The sequence below is a fragment of the Paroedura picta genome, chromosome 1 (genome assembly GCF_049243985.1).
Source record: "Paroedura picta isolate Pp20150507F chromosome 1, Ppicta_v3.0, whole genome shotgun sequence".
NCBI lineage: Eukaryota > Metazoa > Chordata > Lepidosauria > Squamata > Gekkonidae > Paroedura > Paroedura picta.
In genome coordinates, this window is record NC_135369.1 from 49,369,716 (window position 1) to 49,389,569 (window position 19,854).

Sequence of the window (19,854 nt, forward strand, 5' to 3'; positions counted from 1 at the left end):
ATCCAGCCTCTGTTTTAAGAATACAATAGTACCACCGCTCCTTGGAACATGACACGTGTTTGCAGTGGAAAATCATCTAGAACAAAGGGAAATGTGAAACAATGGGAATATGAGCATCAATAGAGCATAAAATCCAGTACTCAGGTCTGAAAACACTACTGCAAGAAAGATACCTCACTCCCTTGCTCTGTTAGAAGAAGTGCAGCCATCTGGAGTTTTCCCGGAACATTTTGATATTATTTATTTCTTTACATGCCAGCTATTTCATGCTATTCTCCTCTGATAACCAAAGGCATTGCTTCCAGGCAGTTTTGTGATGTGCATGTTAGCTTAGATTAGCTGGAATGTCCATTTGCATTACAAATGCCCCCTTCCACTTTCTTTTTCATATGAACAACAATCCAGTATTTATATCCAACAGCACTAGAGAGAACAAGGTCTTCTTGTGAAATGCTGTCAAAGTGGTGGACATGAGGTACCAACAGTATAGCTTTATAAAGCATATCAACCTAAAAAGTTCTTGAACTAAAATATCCACTGGATGAAGACAAGAAACAGATTAACAAAGCCAGAATGGTGCCCAGAGAAAACCTGTTGCAAAGAAGCCCAAAAGAGACAATAACAGATCACTACTAGTAGTCACATACAGCTCTCAACTCAATAGTTCAGTGCATTATCAGCCACTTACGATCTCTATTGGTTAATGACAGATCTCAAACAACTTCTCACCCACAATAATACAACATCTAATTTAAATATGGGGTTTGACTTGTTTGTACAAAGTATATAAACACATTTTAAAACTTTTTATTTTTTAATCTTGCCATTTTATAATTAACTGTCTTGGTCTAACCTACTGATTCTTAGTTCAGTCCTCTGCTATAGTTAAGTTATTGGCCATCTCTCACAATTCCTATATTAATAAAGTGAAACTGACAAGGGTTCCCCCCTCCCTTTTATTTTGCAACTAGAAATAAAGCCTGCTGTCCTCAGAATACAGTGGGCACTAGCACGTGTAGGCCGGGGGTAGAGAGGGTGGCCGGGCATCGCCGCAGGAGTGTGCGCCAGTGGTGGGATTGGGCCGCATGGCGCGGCGGCGGTGGCGGGAAGAAGGCCACGGCAAGAGGCGTGGCGGCGGCAGCCTGGCTCTGCGGCGTTCGCGGCTGTGGCCCCGCCCTGAGGCAAGCGGCATGGCCAGGGCCCAGGGTCGCCAGTGCTGGCAGTGGGACGGCACAGGGAACAGCTGCGGTGTGTGGGCAGGTGGCTCTGGCAGCGTAGTGGCGGTGGAGAGGCGACAGAACGGGTGGGGAAGCGGCCGAAGGCACAAGTGATAAGTGGCGGCCGGGAGAAGGCTTGGGGGGGCCAGGGAGGGATGTGCGGGGTCGGGGTGGGAAGGGCGCGTCGGTGGGGCGCAGAGACCCATTTGGAAAGGTGCAGTGGGGGTAGCGAGCTCAGGGCGGGAAAGGGGTGTTGCCGGGCAGAGAGAAAGCAGGTTTCCCTCAGTCCAGCGGCGTGGGGTGAGGCTCCTCCGCGGCAGCCATTCTGGTGCCCGCAGCCGACTTACCGTGCAGCAGGCACAGAGGCGACGATGGCGGCCTTGGAGGAGTGGAGAGTCGGCGGTACGGGCCAAGTAGCCAATGGGGAGGCGCGCCACTTGGCCCTGGAGTGGCACTCGTAGGAGCAAATCAGGAGCTACTTCGTGGCTCCTGATTCTCTCTTCCGAGTTTTTATCGCGGACAGCGCCCACCCAGTCTCCTCCCACTTACCCCTTACCCTTTTATTTAATACTGCGGAGCCGTTTAAAGATGAGTCCTGGTACCCTTTTAAGTCAGTATAAAGAGAAACTGACAGAGAGTTTCTTCAGGAATTCCATCACTAAATCATGCCTCAAAACTGGTGAGACCTGGGCCTAGTCTGCACACAATAGATAATGCACTTTCAATGCACTTTAGAAGTACATTTTCCTGTTCTGGGCCCATTATGCACGGAGTGGAAGGTCCGCATTCGGGGTGGAATAGCAGAGGCTAAAATCACCAATTATGCACGCTGCAGGCGGCAACTAGGCGCAGAGTCAACGTATGCCGCCGAAAAAGCCGCGTTAGCGAGATGTGGAAGAAAGTGGAGCTTCCCGGGACCAGGGTGCAACCTGAAGTGGCTCCGGAGTAGCCATGTGCATAATCGGATACTCTGGGTTTTGCTGCTGTTGCATTCCATTCCATGCATAAGCGGTTTCCTTCGCTTCTTCCTCCTCCGCATTCTCCATGCCGCTGTTTCAGCAGTAGTGCATAATAGGCCCTGCACAGGACAATCCAGCTGCCAAAGCACATTGAAAGTGCATTATCCTAAGTCTGCAGACTAGGCCCTGGTACCACATCTTAAAGGAAATGGTGTTGTTACTGTTGCAATGGAAACACCCTAAACACCCTAAATTGCTAAAAAAATTATTTTTCAAAAGCAGGAATTATATATGGAAAAAAGTAATAATGCAATAATGCAATAATGCAATATAATAATGCATAGTCCCATTGTATACGGCACTGGTCAGACCACACTTGGAGTACTGTGTGCAGTTCTGGAGGCCTCACTTCAAGAAGGACGTAGATAAAATTGAAAGGGTACAGAGGAGAGCGACGAAGATGATCTGGGGCCAAGGGACCAAGCCCTATGAAGATAGGTTGAGGGACTTGGGAATGTTCAGCTTGGAGAAAAGGAGGTTGAGAGGGGACATGATAACCCTCTTTAAGTATTTGAAAGGTTGTCACTTGGAGGAGGGCAGGATGCTGTTTCTGTTGGCTGCAGAGGAGAGGACACGCAGTAATGGGTTTAAACTTCAAGTACAATGATATAGGCTAGATATCAGGAAAAAGTTTTTCACAGTCAGGGTAGTTCAGCAGTGGAATAGGCTGCCTAAGGAGGTGGTGAGCTCCCCCTCACTGGCAGTCTTCAAGCAAAGGTTGGATACACACTTTTCTTGGATGCTTTAGGATGCTTAGGGCTAGTCCTGCGTTGAGCAGGGGGTTGGACTAGATGGCCTGTATGGCCCCTTCCAACTCTATGATTCTATGATTCTATGATTCTATGATAATACTTTGTAATAGAAATCGTGTTTGAATTTTCAGGAACAAGTGGAAAATGTGATAATACCAGGGAATAGGAGTTCTGTGGGAGCACACAGTTAGTTTGATTTTTCTCTTAGATTCTCTGGGCATGTGCTTAATTTTTTTCTAGTTTAATTTAATTTAATTTAAGCAACCCCTCCCCCCACTTAAATCTGCAGAATCTAAATCTGCTGCATACATAATATCTTGATTGGGTGAAAGGACACTTTACTAAAATAAAAGTGCAAACAAAACATATTAGTAATCAGTTGCTTTTGTCTTAAGAGTCTCGACAATTCTTTCTCAGACTCAAGGTTACATACAGAATAGATCGAAGAGGTGGAGGAGTGGCACTGTATGTGAGAAAAGGGCTTACCTGTCAGGAAATTCTAGTGAAGGAGAGCATATCTACAGTGGAAAGCATCTGGGTGAAAATAAGCGAGGGGAAAACAAACAGTGTGGTGGTTGGTGTCTGCTACCGACCGCCTGACCAACGAGAGGATGTGGATGCTGCATTTTGTGAGCAGCTTGAGAAAATATCCAAACGGCAGGACCTTGTCATCATGGGTGACTTCAATTTCCCAGATGTGTGCTGGGAAACAAACTCTGCGAAGCGTCCTCAGTCATGCAAGTTTCTGACCTGCCTGGCTGACAATTTCATTTATCAAATGGTAGATGAACCCACAAGAGGTTCAGCCATACTGGACTTAATACTGACCAACAGGCAAGAGTTGGTGGATGAGGTGAAGGAGGTGGGGACCCTAGGGGGAAGTGACCATGTCCTCATAGAATTCCTTTTGAGATGGGGAGCCAAGGAAGCTTGTAGCCAGACGCGGATGTTGGATTTTCGTAGGGCAAACTTTAATAAACTCAGAGACATGATGAGTGTCATACCATGGACGAGAATGCTGGAAGGGAAGGGAGCATGTGAAGGGTGGGCGCTACTCAAACAAGAGCTATTGCATGCTCAATCAATGACTATTCCAGAAAGACGAAAACACTGCAAGAGCTCTAAGAAGCCTATTTGGATGAACAGAGAACTTCAAGAGGAACTAAGAAAGAAAAGGAAAATGTTCAGGAAATGGAGGGAAGGACAGAGCTCTAAAGAAGAGTACCTACAGGTTACTAGGCACTGTAGATCAATCATCAGAAAGGCCAAAGCTGAGAGTGAGCTAAGATTGGCCAGGGAAGCCCATTGTAACAAGAAAAGATTTTTCAGTTACGTGAGGAGCAAACGTAAAGTAAAGGAGGCAATAGGCCCGCTGTTGGGTGCGGATGGACAAACTCTAACGAAAGATGCAGAGAAAGCAGAAAGGCTTAGTGCCTATTTTACATCTGTTTTTTCCCACAGGTCTAAGTGTTTAGGCACATCTAGAGATGGCTGTAGCCAAAGGATAGTGTCTGGGTGGCAGGTTAACATGGATAGAGAGGTGGTCGAGAGGCATTTAGCTGCACTGGATGAGTTCAAATCCCCTGGTCCAGATGAAATGCACCCGAGAGTACTCAAAGAACTTTCCAGAGAACTTGCACAGCCCTTGTCCATCATCTTCGGAACCTCTTTAAGGACTGGAGATGTCCCGGAGGACTGGAAAAGAGCAAACGTTATTCCGATCTTCAAAAAAGGGAGGAAGGATGACCCGGGAAACTACAGACCAGTGAGTCTGACCTCTGTTGTGGGGAAGATAATGGAGCAGATATTAAAGGGAGCGATCTGCAAACATCTGGAGGACAATTTGGTGATCCAAGGAAGTCAGCATGGATTTGTCTCCAACAGGTCCTGCCAGACCAACCTAGTTTCCTTTTTTGACCAAGTAACAGGTTTGCTGGATCGGGGAAATTTGGTTGATGTCATTTACTTGGATTTTAGTAAAGCTTTTGACAAGGTTCCCCATGATGTTCTGATGGATAAGTTGAAGGACTGCAATCTGGATTTTCATATCGTTAGGTGGATAGGGAATTGGTTAGAGAACCGCACTCAAAGAGTTGTTGTCAATGGTGTTTCATCAGACTGGAGAGAGGTGAGTAGCGGGGTACCTCAGGGTTCGGTGCTCGGCCCGGTACTTTTTAACATATTTATTAATGATCTAGATGAGGGGGTGGAGGGACTACTCATCAAGTTTGCAGATGACACCAAATTGGGAGGACTGGCAAATACTCCGGAAGATAGAGACAGAGTTCAACGAGATCTGAACACAATGGAAAAATGGGCAAATGAGAACAAGATGCAATTTAATAAAGATAAGTGTAAAGTTCTGCATCTGGGTCAGAAAAATGAAAAGCATGCCTACTGGATGGGGGATACGCTTCTAGGTAGCACTGTGTGTGAACGAGACCTTGGGGTACTTGTGGATTGTAAACTAAACATGAGCAGGCAGTGTGATGCAGCGGTAAAAAAGGCAAATGCCATTTTGGGCTGTATCAACAGAGGCATCACATCAAAATCACAAGATGTCATAGTCCCATTGTATACGGCACTGGTCAGACCACACCTGGAGTACTGTGTGCAGTTCTGGAGGCCTCACTTCAAGAAGGACATCGATAAAATTGAAAGGGTACAGAGGAGAGCGACGAAGATGATCTGGGGCCAAGGGACCAAGCCCTATGAAGATAGGTTGAGGGACTTGGGAATGTTCAGCCTGGAGAAAAGGAGGTTGAGAGGGGACATGATAGCCCTCTTTAAGTATTTGAAAGGTTGTCACCTGGAGGAGGGCAGGATGCTGTTTCTGCTGGCTGCAGAGGAAAGGACACGCAGTAATGGGTTTAAACTTCAAGTACAACGATATAGGCTAGATATCAGGAAAAAGTTTTTCTCAGTCAGAGTCGTTCAGCAGTGGAATAGGCTGCCTAAGGAGGTGGTGAGTGCCCCCTCACTGGAAGTCTTCAAGCAAAGGTTGGATACACACTTTTCTTGGATGCTTTAGGATGCTTAGGGCTAATCCTGCGTTGAGCAGGGGGTTGGACTAGATGGCCTGTATGGCCCCTTCCAACTCTATGATTCTATGATTCTATGATTCTATGATACTTATACAGTGATTATAAGCAACCTTCTTAGTGCTGTCAGTACTAAATTTTTTGCTGAAATTGGTGTTCTCTCTTAAACCCACAAGTGTACAAGGAAATATTGCATAAGTACAGCTTTCATAGTACTCTTAACCAGTTTTAGCTGATAAATTGCCTGCTTGTTTGCTAATTGTTTTAATCAGACAGTTATATTTAAATATATTTGCATATTTCTCTTTTGAGCCATGGGAGGGCTTTTGCAGCAATGTATAATTTATCAATCAAAGGCTGTCTTTCATAATTGTCTAGTGGAATGGCCATCTTGAATATTTTCTTTTTTGCTCCTGCAGCATACTAACACACCAGAAGCAAACCAGCCTCATCAAAAAACTAAATCTTCATCCCAATAAAACATCTGATGTTTGAGTTGATTAAGCTACACATATAAGTTTGCAGCCCTGACTTAAAGTAATATTTCTGATAATGGTTCCTCCACACAAAAAAGCTGTTTTATCTTTGAAATGTACAAATTAAAAAGGGAAAAAAGAAAAACCCTCTACATAAATATTTTCTGTCCGGCACATGGTAAATAGAAATATCACATCGTTAGAGATGCTTTCATATTTTCAGGTATTCCTGTTCCTGCATAGGGGAAAAGGTGAGCCCATTAACACCTTGGATCAAAACACATTTACTTCCTTCCAACACAGAATACTCTATTTTCCATGTGTGCCCTTAATGCCTCTGCTGTGTTCACACTTAGGAGTTTCATATTCTCCAGCACAGATCACCCTTTATGAATGGCCATGTGGATGAGGTCACAAGTCTGCCTTTAAAATTCATTTTGCTTGTCCTGCTGTCCTTCCCAGATCACCACCCTGCCTAGTATATTTTGCAGATCCTGGGGCTGTGGGACCCCCACGCTTCAGATGCCATGAAAAGGGTGCTTTTCCCCTTACTTTTTAAATCACCCTTGTGTTGCCTACAGCTCCACGAGCATTTGGCAGCACCTAGTAAATGCTAATAATTCAAAGTCACCATCTCCGCCTTCCATATGGGTAAGATTTTTATTTTTTAAAAAATTACTAATAGGACCATTTAAAGCATCCTGTCAGAGTACGGGTGAAAGAAAGGTATCCTTTCTCTCTTCCTTACGTATACTGAAAGGTACACGTTCTTCCTTAAGTATACCAAAAGTGCCTCTTTCTACCGCAGCTGAAGAATCGTTTTTGCTCTCCTTTTTCTTTTGGGTTACAGGAGTACAACTCACCTTTCCTGGGGAGGGTGGGGGATCCCTTTTAAACAAAGCAACCAGTTGCTGAGATGTGCAGGTTGGAAGGATGTAAAATCTCAAACTTCAGGAATTATAAACTGTGATCTTTTCTTTCTAATATCTTCCCAGAATACAGGCAAGTAGGCAGAGTAGCATAAAAAATAGAGGCATGTTTTTTTTTTTACCACTCTAAGGGCAACAACATGACTTTAACTTAGATGGCCTGTACGACATACACATGCTTTAGACTCTGACAGCATAACCACCCAGCCACAATGTTGAAAAATGACATCAGTGCAGGCTATGCAGTCTGCAGGACTTGATTCCTGGTGTGATGGCTGGGCGAATGATACCTCTTGCCTCAGGTCTTTGAAGAAAAGCAGCTGCCTCTCCTACCAGACCAAAAGGATTTTGATTGTGGTCATAAGAACAGCCCTGTTACAGCAGACCAAAGATCTCACTCTAATCAATCACACTGGTTGCAGCTTAGCCAACCAGCTCCCCCTAGTAGGAAGTTTCGATTAAGAGTGTTCATACAGTTAATCCATTTTAGTGTCACAACAACCCTGGGAAGATGGTTATGGTAACCATATGGGTATTGACTTGCCCATTAAACTGTTCCATGCTGAGCAGGGACTTGATTCCACATCTCCTCAGTACAAGTCCAGCTCTCTGTTCTTTGTTCACTATGTGGATAGATCTTTGTTTAAAAAACCATGAGCGCTGGTGGACATCACCACATCTTGACACAATTGATTCCACATGTGAATTTATGCATTGTGTGGAAAAATATATTTTTTTCTGTTTATCACGAATAGATGACCTCACATTCCAAAAGTGTGTTTCTCTGCAGCACCTTCTATCATGGCCCTCCACTAGGGCAGCCAGCCTCCAGGTGGTCCCTGCTATTTTAATTTATCTTGAGACAACCAAGATCATTTTCCCTGGAGAAAATGGCTGCTTTGGAAAGTAGATTTTTTGGCATTATATCCTGATGAGATCTCTCCATCCCAAACCCATCCTTCCCAGGCTCTGTCCCCAAAATCTCCAGGTATTTTTTAACTCAGAGTGACAATTCTACCCCCCTCCCCAACATCTTCATCTGCCTCTTCCAAAAACAATATTGCAAGAGACAGTGCTAAAGAACTTTACTGAAACTATGGCTATGAAGAGCCTTTCCCGGGACCAGAACTGGAGGCCAGTGGTATGCAGGCCAGGGGCTCTGGAGTAGGGCTCTGTCTCTGAGCATTACATTTTCTGTTGATGAAGGCTTGGACTTCTGACAACTGTGGTTGGGTAGGAAAGGACCATGGGAGGAAGAAATGCACCCGAGAGTGCTCAAAAAACTTTCCACAGAACTTGCACAGCCCTTGTCCATCATCTTCGGGACCTCTTTAAGGACTGAAGATGTTCCAGAGGACTGGAAGAGAGCAAATGTTATTCCGATCTTCAAAAAAGGGAGGAAGGATGACCCAGGAGACTACAGACCAAGCCCTATGAAGATAGTTTGAGGGCCTTGGGAATGTTCAGCCTGGAGAAAAGGAGGTTGAGATGGGACATGTTAGCCCTCTAAGTATTTGAAAGGTTGTCATTTGGAAGAGGGCAGGATGCTGTTCCCATTGGCTGCAGAGGAAAGGACATGCAGTAATGGGTTTAAACTACAAGTACAACGATATAGGCTAGATATCAGGAAAAAGCTTTTCACAGTCAGAGTAGTTCAGCAGTGGAATAGGCTGCCTAAGGAGGTGGTGAACTCCCCCTCACTGGCAGTCTTCAAGCAAAGGTTGGATACACACTTTTCTTGGATGCTTTAGGATGCTTAGGGCTGATCCTACATTGAGCAGGGGGTTGGAGTAGATGGCCTGTATGGCCCCTTCCAACGCTATGATTCTATGATTCTATGATTCTAAGAGTCCCTGCCTACTCTAGGAGCTTTACACCGTCCAGAGTCCAGTGACTCACTCCGCCAGGAACCTGGGCGTGATCTTGGATGCTTCCCTTACAATGGAAGCCCAGTCACAAAGGTAGCACGGCTGGCATTTTACCACCTCCACCAAGCCAAACTACTAGTGCCCTACCTGGACCCAGAGCACCTAGCCACAGTGATCCATGCGACGGTCACCTCTAGACTGGACTTCTGCAACTTGCTCTACGCAGGCCTACCCTTATCCTTGATCTGGAAACTACAGCTGGTGCAGAATGCCGCAGCCAGGATTCTCACTAAAACATCATGGAGATCTCATATCCGGCCGGTACTCCAAGATCTCGGCTGGCTCCCAGTTGAATTCCAGATTAGGTTTAAGGTTTTGGTAATCACCTTTAAGGCCATTCTTGGTCTGGGCCCATTGTATCTGAGATACCACCTCTCTGCCCCGCCCCACCCCACCACTTCCAACAGGCTGTGCATCCCTGACCCTAAAGAGGCATGTTGGACCTCAAAAAGGGCCAAAGCCTTTTCAGTCCTGGCCCCCACCTGGTGAAATGAGCTCCCCGAAGACATCAGGGCCCTGCCGGAACTTCCACAATCCCGCAGGGCCTGCAAAAAGGAGCTCTTCCACCAGGCATTTGATGAGGTCGACTGACCCATAACATTCACAGGTCTCTCCCCCCCCCCAGACTGAGCGATCAAACCTACTGAGGGAGTGTTAAAGTTATTGTTGAAATACTGTTCTAGTTGTTCTAGTTGGCATGTTATTGTTATTGTTATATTGTTATATTTTTATATTGATTTTGATAGTGTTCTATGTAAATGTTCCCAAATGTTTTATGTAAACCGCCCAGAGCTGTAGGGAAGGGCAGTATAAAAATCTAAAGAAAGAAAGAAACAAATAAACAAACAAATAAAATAACTGAGCCCCATATCTGGACTAGACAGAGCTGGATTGCACATGGTGCCATAAATGGTAGTTTAGAGCAATAAATGAGCTCAATAGATCAATGGTCTGATTTAACAGCAGGCAGATTCCTAGATACTTTGCTAAGGTCACTTTCTTCTCTTTCTACAGAATGTTGCAGAAGCATGAAGAGTTTAGGATATGCATATTCCATTGAAACCTGAGAACATGTTATTAAGTATACTACCGCAGTGCCTCCCAACACAAAGCAGAAGTCTGTTCTTCCACGCAATGACAGCGGCAAGGCTAGTCTTGGCTAGAAAATGGAAGATGCAAGATCGACCCTCAATAGAGGATTGGATGACCAAGTTGGCAGACCTGGCCAAAATGGTCAAACTGACATTGATAGATAATGGAAAAATGGATGAAGATTTTCAAGAATAATGGGGTCCTTACTTAAACTATCCGAGAAGATAAACTATATGGGGACGGAAGGGGTTCTTTTGTACTAAAATGTTATTGGAGTATAATTTGCATAATGCTTATTATTTTATTCTTTATATATATACTCTGTTTTCTTTATAAATGAAAAATACAAGTCTATATAATAATAAAAAAAGAGTTTAGGATAGTTTGGGGATAAGTGTTCCCAGCCTCCAAGAGAGCCCAGAGTTACAACTGATCTCTGGAGCAAGATGTCTCTGATATTATGGCCTGTTGAGCTCCTTCCACTCTCCAAAGCCTGCCCTTACTATGCTCCACTTCCAAATTTCCAGGAATTTCCCAACCCAGAGTTGGCAACATTATTGGGGATTAACCTCATAAATGTGGAGAAAAATCTCTAGTCCATAACTGGTTGTGGAAGATTTGCATGCACCCCTATAATGTGAGGTCTGAGAGAACTAAATAGGCCCTGGTTATTCAAACCAGGACATTTGCTTTATGGTAATTTCTAGTTTGCCTGAATAAAGCAAATAATCCACTAATGCTTAACAGTCCTTGCTGGGAAAAGTTATGCAAGCACCATCTACAAATGAAGGATCACCTAACAGTTGCTTGGTCTTTGTCCTGTGATTTGGGAACAGAAGTAATTTGGAAGCCTCAATGAGCCTGTTCTACAGTGTAAATAAGACCAAGTTGAGTCAGCTATGACTCAGGTATTCTGGACAAGCAGCAGGTCACAGAAAGTACCAAACAATGGCCTCTCACTCTCTCTCTCTCTCTCTCTCTCTCTCACACACACACACACACACACACACACACACACACACATACACACACACAATATGCAGTGACACAGGAGCACAAATGCATAAACCCATGGCAAAAACAGCCACAACAAAACCTGCCTCCATAGAACCTGGAGGTCAGCTGCATTAATGTTACGCTTCTGAGCTTGTCAAACCTGTGTTCAGTCTAGCAGACAAACATGAATGGGATTCTATTGGTTTATGTAGCAAAGTAAATATGTGCAGACAAAGATACCAAAAATGAAAGGTAAGCAGAAGGAAGTATCTGCTGAGAGAATGCAAAAATCTGGTTTAAAATAATTCCTTGAACAGGACCCATGGAAACAAGACCAAACAAGACCAATATGCTCTGAAGAAATTCTTCCTCAGCCATCGCAAAACAAGAAACAATGAACAAGGAAGAGAATCTGTGCATTCAGATTAGCTAACTGTATTTCCAAAGCAAGTCTTTGCTTGGAATTTCCGGTTTTGCCTGGGCCTTCTTGCGATGTAAATTATACCAAAGAAGTCTGTTTGAAATCAGAACTGAACTGAAATTTGATACACCCTTTTGAAATATAGCAATGTTTCAGAACCCAGAGCTGGCGTTTGACTTCTATTTTCAAATCTCCATACACAAATTTGACTTTGAGAAGTACTTTAAAAACACATAATATACCTAATGGGTTGAGTCCCATGGTGGATTTCTATGGACAGTAAAGGGGGAATTTCCACCAATTATTCCCTCATATGGCCAATGTTTGATTATTGCTGTCAGTCCCCTGTCCCCCAGGAGCAGCATTTTGGGTGACTGCAAGAAGGGCGCAGCAAGTAAATTGTGCTCCGTGAACAGAAATAAGATCTACCCAAATTGGTGTTGTCAAGCAATTATTTCTCAAATCTTATTTTCCTTTCTAATAGTTTCATACTAGATTGAAAAATCCTTTCAAATTTGAGGGCAAAAAAATATATATCCATAAGCTTATCACAAGGTTATTTAACCATTTTGGATTGAAAACCTAAAACACGCATGTGTATATCTTCCATTTTGTGTAAGCCATAGCTATGCACAGTATTCTGAGTGTATGCCTGCAGAAGACAAATGTTCCACCTGCTTTTAGAATGAGAGAAACCACACATAAAAACAACGGAAAGAAAAGCTTTTTGCTTTCTCATATCTCTTGTGCACAGATGCCCACAGATATAAGAGCTCTGTCAGCCACACCTCGCAAACAAGAAGAAAACCACATGACCCGTTTTTTTAAAGAACCTGATAAACAGGCCTTTTAAAGGTTTTTTTTAAAATGTTTTGTTTGACGATGATGTCACAGCTGTGGAGTAATGCAGGAATAATCATAGCCATTCTGGGTGTTTATAGAAGTGTACTTAGTGAGAAATGGAGACCAGGCCCAGAAAACATGTGACCTCCCAAGCTGAATTGCAGGTTGCTAGGTATGTTGCATGCCTTGAAGGCCTTGATGTCTCCTCACCCTTGCTTTTGCCCTTTTGGGCATATAGGTGGGCTACAAGGAGAGGCCAAAGCTTGGTGGATTCCCTTTGTAGTCACAACTTGGGCCTGATACATGAGATATATATTGTTAACATTAAGAGTGAATTTAGTGGGATGATGCTACAGTAAGTACATGCTACATACAAGTGGACTAATGGGATGTAGTGGTGAAAGAGCAGAACTGAGACGATCCAGGTTCAGCATCTCATTTACTTAAGAAGTTCACTGAGTGACCGTGAACCAAACACTATTTCCATCAAATGTAGTTTACAGTAGCGATCCCCAACCTGTGGGCGGCGGACCACATGTGGTCCTTTGACTAATTGGAGGTGGGCCCCGAAGGACGCCTTCTCTCCCCCCTGGCCTTTTACTTCATCCCCCCTGGCCCTTTGCAACACACATTGGGTGTCATTGTCTCCCATCACTCCCAGATGGGACTATCTCGTTGCAGAGAAACAAGCTCAGGGTTCCCATTGATTTGTCATGGTCATGAGTGAAAATTTCCATGAAAATAAAATGTTCCTTATGTTCATTGTTGTGGCGTGTCTGTATCTTATTATGAAGGGATGTTTAAACATTACCATAGCGATCAGAGAGCGTTAGGGCAGTGGTTGAGAGTAGAGAACTACCCCCCCCCCACCGGGCCTCAGTAAAAGGCGTTGAGTGGTCCCCGGTGAGTGGTCCCCGGTGTTGAGTGGTCCCCAGTGATAAAAAGGTTGGGGACCACTGGTTTACAGGGTTACTGTAGGGATACAGTCATCGGAGAATCTTATACATCAGTGGTCCCCAAACCCTGATCCGGGGACCGGGACCGGTCCATTGATCAGTCAGTACCGGGCCATGTCTCCTCCTCATCCTCCTCCCCAGCTGCTGCCTCGGGGGCTGCCCTGCCACTCTGCTGCCAGCTCACCTTTGGTGCTCTCTGGCAGCTGCCATGGCTGGGGCTTTCCCTCAGTGTGGCACTGTGCAGCTGCTGCTAGCAGCGCCGCCCAGTGGGCAGCAGGAAATCAGGGGCCCCGGTGGGAAAGCAAGTGGAGCAGGGGCTCAGGCAGCGGTGGCGATGACCTTGGCAAAAGACTACCCCCTTCTCTCTCCCCCCCTCCCTAGCCTCAGTAAAATTGTCAAGTGTTGACCGGTCTCCGGTGACAAAAAGGTTGGGGACCACTGTTATACATGACCATTTTCTTCTTGGTGGAAGGGTGTAATAAAATGAGATAGTCTTATGAATCTGATTAATTTCATACTGATATACAGTGTAGCAGCCTACAATCACATGAGTAAATGCTGAAGGAATGGGGAACATATCCATCCTTTGGCATATACAAAACAGCTTTATGTCTGTTTGGTGAATACAGTGAGATCTGCATGTATGCTGGAGCTGATAGTCATGTGACTCCCATTGGGTGTTTTTAGAAGGAGAAAGCCTCCAATGTAAAGCTTATTCAGCAGATGGTTTTATAAATCCATTGTATGAAGAGTGGCAGAGCTACTTCCCACCTATGCTACTGAAAGTCAAACTAGACATGATGGTGTCAGTGGGTCTGGCCTATGGATGCCACCACCATTTTAAAGGGATTTAAACGAGTTGAGGTACTTTTCACAAGCCCCCTCCCCACACCTTTTCAAGTGCCAGAATGGCAGGATCAAACCCTCACAGTATTTTAAAATCTTTAAAAAGGGTGGTGGCATCATCATAGACAATGTCACATGAATTGGCCTTGAGATCCTTTTATCTAGTAAGGTAATCAATCTCAAGGTGGAGCTTGGTGTTCTCCCAGAATTACTGTTGCTGTCCATGCTTGAGAGATTCCTTGGAAGAAATGGTGGCTTTGGAGGGTGGACACTATATCATCATATACCGGCAGAGCTCCCTCCACACCCTGAGCTCTGACCCCAAATCTCCACAAATCCCTGAAGCCATAACTTACAGATGCCAGTGACTAAACCCCAGCCCTCTTGAATGCAAATGTTGTGTCTATAGATCTGCTGAGGACTTAGCTTGAGGTCCAAGGCAGGATCAGAATGCTGTATTGCATTAGCCAATGCATGACTTGAACCCTACTACAGGATCCAGTCAGTTTAATCTGAAACCGACCTATAGAGTGCTGACAGGAAGATCCCTTTGTTAGGACATGAATATAAGTTGGGGTTTGTTGGGGTTTCTTTGATTCAGCTCTGCTCTCTTCCTGTGATGTGCTGGGGTCCTAATAAAGAGCTTAAATCAGTCCCAGTGTCCGTGTCCTTCCAAACCCATGGATTTAACACAAAATACATGCTGTGTTACTGACTTATGGACCTACTCTGACTATACATTTAGAAAATACCAATTTGCTAATGCCCATCCAAAGGGGAAATGACATATTATACACAAATTCATATGGCTTTCTTTAAAAAATCTGAAAAGCACCCTTTGAACACTGATTCTGATTGAGGTGTTTTATATCAATGCTAGCTAGATCTTTTAAAAAAAACACCTTATTTATTTTATTTATTTTTATTGCATTTTGGTACCAACCTCCTTTGTGACTCAGAGAGATTTAAAATATAAATTCACAGTTCACAACTCTATCCGATTTTGGTACATTATATAGAGCCTCTTGTAGCGCAGACATGCAGTTTGAAAGCTCTGCCCATGAGGCTGGGAGTTCAATCCCAGCAGTCAGCTCAAGGTTGACTCAGCCTTCTATCCTTCCGAGGTCTGTAAAATGTGTATCCAGCTTGCTGGGGGGTAAACGGTAATGACTGGGGAAGGCACTGGCAAACCACCCCGTATTGAGTCTGCCATGAAAACGCTAGAGGGCATCACCCCAAGGGTCAGACATGATCCAGTGCTTGCACAGGGGATACTTTACCTTTATATAACCATATAGGGATCAAAATCATTAACTTGATATCCAGCTGTTGGAAGCTGCTTCAGATGTTACCACGTTCTTACATGCAAATGACTAGGAAATTAACTGTAATAACAATAACAGTTATGTAGATACATTTGTATTTGTGAAGAAAAGTCTTAGTCACATGCAACTTTTCAGTACACACATATACTGTGTGTATATACTAGTAGGATTGTCACATTTTATGATGTGCACAAGTTCCTTTTGTGTAGAAATTTGCCACTGTGAATGAAGCAGCCTTTAATTATAGATTGCCCCCATACATAATTTATGTTGACATTCACAGATTCATAGGATTGCATTCTACCGTCTGGGAAAGATGGCCAGATAACAAGCCTGTGTGAAACATTTTGCCAATGTAAAAATTTAACTTGCTTTAAATTTTGTCAACTTTGAAACTTTTATTGCAATACTAATAATTCAGAGAGTATATTCCTAGTAAAATGGTGGTTTGCCATTGCCTGCCTGTACTTGCCAACCCTGGACTTCCTTAGTGGTCCCCCATCCTAGGGCTGGTTGTGCTTAGCATCTGAGATCCAGTGAGATCAGACTGTTCTGGCCTATCCCAGTTAGGGTGCACTAGGAATTCCAACATTGATAGATGCAGTTCTGGAGTACTATTACCCAATAATAAACTAGTATTTATTGCTTAGTAGATGAGCCACCTTTTTGCAGAGATTTCTAAATTATGGTATGAGTAATTATGCTATATAATTCTGCGTACATTTTCTTTAATGTGGGACTAGGCTTTGGGAAACCCCGGGTTTGAATCCCTGCTGCCATGGAAGCTTGCTGGATGACGTTGGAATAGTCACAGACTGTCAGCCTAACTTACCTCACAGGGTTGTTGTGAGAATAAAATGGAGGAGAAGCAAATAAAGTAAGCTGGTTTAGGTCCCCATTAAGGAGAAAGGCAGGATGAAAATACAGTAAATACATTTCCTCCAGGCCAGGCTGTACTCTGGAGATTTTTGGTGGTGGTGGGGATTACTGGGGTATGAAATCGGAGACACTGTGGGCGGGCAGGTAGTTGGTGCAGGTGGTTGGACTAGATGACCCTGGAGATCCTTCTGTGATTCTATGAAATAAAATAAAAGCATAGTGCAGGTGGTTGGACTAGATGACCCTGGAGATCCTTCTGTGATTCTATGAAATAAAATGATATACAGGGATGGAGGAAGATATTTAACCTTTTCTCCATTGACAATGTTCCTGCTTAACATAGCCCTCCTTACTATAACTGGTTCCCCACATCAGTTCCTGCTGCATATTTTCTCTTTGAAAATGCATCTGAATTCCATGATTGGGGTGGTGGTGGTGGTGGACAGTGCTGGAGAACAGTTAGTAGGCAGATGATCTGCAAGAGAATGGTTAAGCAGAACCTAGTCTCCTATGTTTTTTTAATTACAACATTTTGTGTTCCCACCCTACCATGGCATTTTAGCAAACCAGATTTCTTCTCTGTGAATCCAGCTATAAAGAGCTGTTTGCCAAATGATGATCCCTAGTCTGGTGGATGAACTCACAAATATCTGTGCTTTTAGAGTTTGGTAAAAAGGAGGTACAATTTAATTGTTGAGATGATCACATGCAAAGCTCTTCTGCTGCTTTTCTGTTTGAAATATTTCTCTGCTCCTCTCCCTCATCTTTCAACAGAAAGGGAAGCTGTTGAAAGAAAGTCTTAATACTTCTTTTAAAGGTAATGATAGCTATGAAAGCCACTCACAAAGCTTTCTCTGGAACACCCAACTCTTTATGCAGGTTCACATGTCTGTGCATTCATTGGCCAGTAGAATATCCATTACTAATGTATATTCAAAAACTCCAAGGCTTCTTGGAGGGCTCTTGAGAGGCAATTCCACAATCCCTTTACCCTATGATCCCAGCAATAACATCTCTACTTGGTGTTCTGCTTCCCCCTGGGGGAGAGCATAAAGAAAAGTTTGAAGCAGCTGGTCAGGTTAACTCACCTTGGCTCTGGGAATCCACATGTGAAAATTCATTTTGGCACATTTTTATTTCATAGTGTTTGTAGTAAATCTTGAGTTTGGTGAAGAGAAACTGGAAATTCTACTATATTCAAGTGGGTAGCTGTGTTGGCTTGAAGTAGCACAACAAAATTTGAGTCCAATGGCACCTTTATGACCAACAAAGATTTATTCAAAGTGTGAGCTTTCATGTGCATGCACACTTGTCTGAGGAAGTGTACATGCACATGAAAGCTCATACCTTGAATAAATCTTTGTTGGTCTTAAAGGTGCCATTGGATTCAAATTTTATTGGAAATCACTCATACAATAAAAATCATCCTATGAGCACATCCACATGGAAAAGGTTCAGTGGGCCAAACAGTTTGTTAAAAATTTTGATCCCTCTTTTCTCCATGGAATTCAGGGTTGCTCTCTTCTCCCACTAACCACTATACTACAATGTTTCTTGAGCAGTGTCACTTTCCCAGGATGCATCTGTGAATAGTACAGTGGCTGCCTCTTATGACTGCAAAGCTGTGATACTTCAAGCTGTCGTTTATTCATGGTTGTCTTCCCCCAACACCGCAGAATACCTGGTATTTTAATAGGATAATGGCCCACAGGAACATTTATCCAACAAGATAACACAGGAAACATGATATATATACTACACTTTCATTGGTCAGTTTTAAGTATTGACAAAAACATGCCTTTGGTGTTTTGTTTTATGATTGATCAACATGTTATGTTTTTATGCTAATTTAAGTTTGCTCAGATTCCAGAAACTATTAATTTATTTACCTACTGACTTTCTAGTATTTATTTAGCTGTCAAACTAATTTACTTATCTGCCAGTATTAATTATTAGCCAGTATTTTTCTTTGGTGAGGATGTTGGAAATTTTGTCTTAGAGATCTCTGTTTTTCTCATTTTCAAACTATCCTTTTCCAAGGAATAACTATGTTATTCAGGAAGGAGGAACAGCCATTTAGAAGAAGAAGAGAAAGAAGAAGAAGAGCTGGTTCTTATATGTTGCTTTTCTCTACCCGAAGGAGTCTCAAAGCAGCTTATATTCACCTTCCCTTTCCTCTCCCCCACAACAGACACCCTGTGAGGTAGGGGAGGCTGAGAGAGCTCTGAGATTACTGCTTGGTCAGAACAGCTTTATCAGTGTGGTGGCGAGCCCAAGGTCACCCAGCTGGTTGCATGTAGGGGAGCAAGGATTAACCTTGCTTGCCAGATTAGAAGTCTGCACTCCTAACCACTACACCAAACTGGCTCTCTAACGATACCTGAAGTATAGGCACATCATTTTTTTTTTGTCTTTAATATCAGGTTTCTTGATTTTCACTACAGGTAGCCATATTCAGCTTTACAACCATACTGTATGAAAGCTGGAAGAAATTTTTTTACACAGGTAGGCAAAGATAAGTGATTCAGATAATTAATAAAATAACTTGTTATGATTTTATAATACCTTCCAGATAAAGTTCTCCAAGCTGATTTTCAAACATTAACAAGTTTAGAAACTCCTTGGAATATTAATGTGTTTAGTACTAATGAGTTTTGCTCATCAGGATTACTTTAATTAATATGAGTTTTTGATTTTCCTAGAAGCTAAGCAATTTGCCCAAGGTCACATAATTTTACTATTATTTTTTTAAAGATGCCCTCTTTACATTGCAAAGTATTTTCAGGCTGGGCTGTCAGCTTCAGCAGCAGCTTCTCCTGGGGGACGTACAAACAGTGTCATAACATCTGAATGACTTTTGATGAAATCAGTCCAGCTGGCCTTCTGCATTCCACTCCTTCCTTCTTCCAACTGGAGGAAGGAAACAGGATATTTCTCAACGCTGGGCAATAGGGCACTTTCTGGAGGAACACTCTGGGATTCCCACAATTGCCCAGCTGCCAGGATATTGTTACTACCAGTGTCTCTGGAAATACAGTGGGTGACAGCACTTTCAGGTTGGCAGCTGTCAACTGTAGAGTGGGGGTCTTAGGGTGCCAGGTCCCCCCAGACCACCAGTGGGTGATAAGAGTAAG

The 19,854-nt window shown here is 43.5% G+C and overlaps 1 long non-coding RNA gene across 1 annotated transcript in view; it reads left to right on the plus strand.

Moving 5' to 3' along the window:
• Positions 1 to 13,320, plus strand: part of LOC143837664 (uncharacterized) — a 121,310-nt gene extending 107,990 nt beyond the window's left edge. Inside the window, exon 3 of the long non-coding RNA XR_013231044.1 lies at positions 10,377 to 13,320. This is a non-coding gene — a long non-coding RNA (uncharacterized LOC143837664). The remainder of the gene's footprint in view (positions 1 to 10,376) is intronic.
• The last annotated feature ends 6,534 nt before the right edge of the window (positions 13,321 to 19,854 follow it).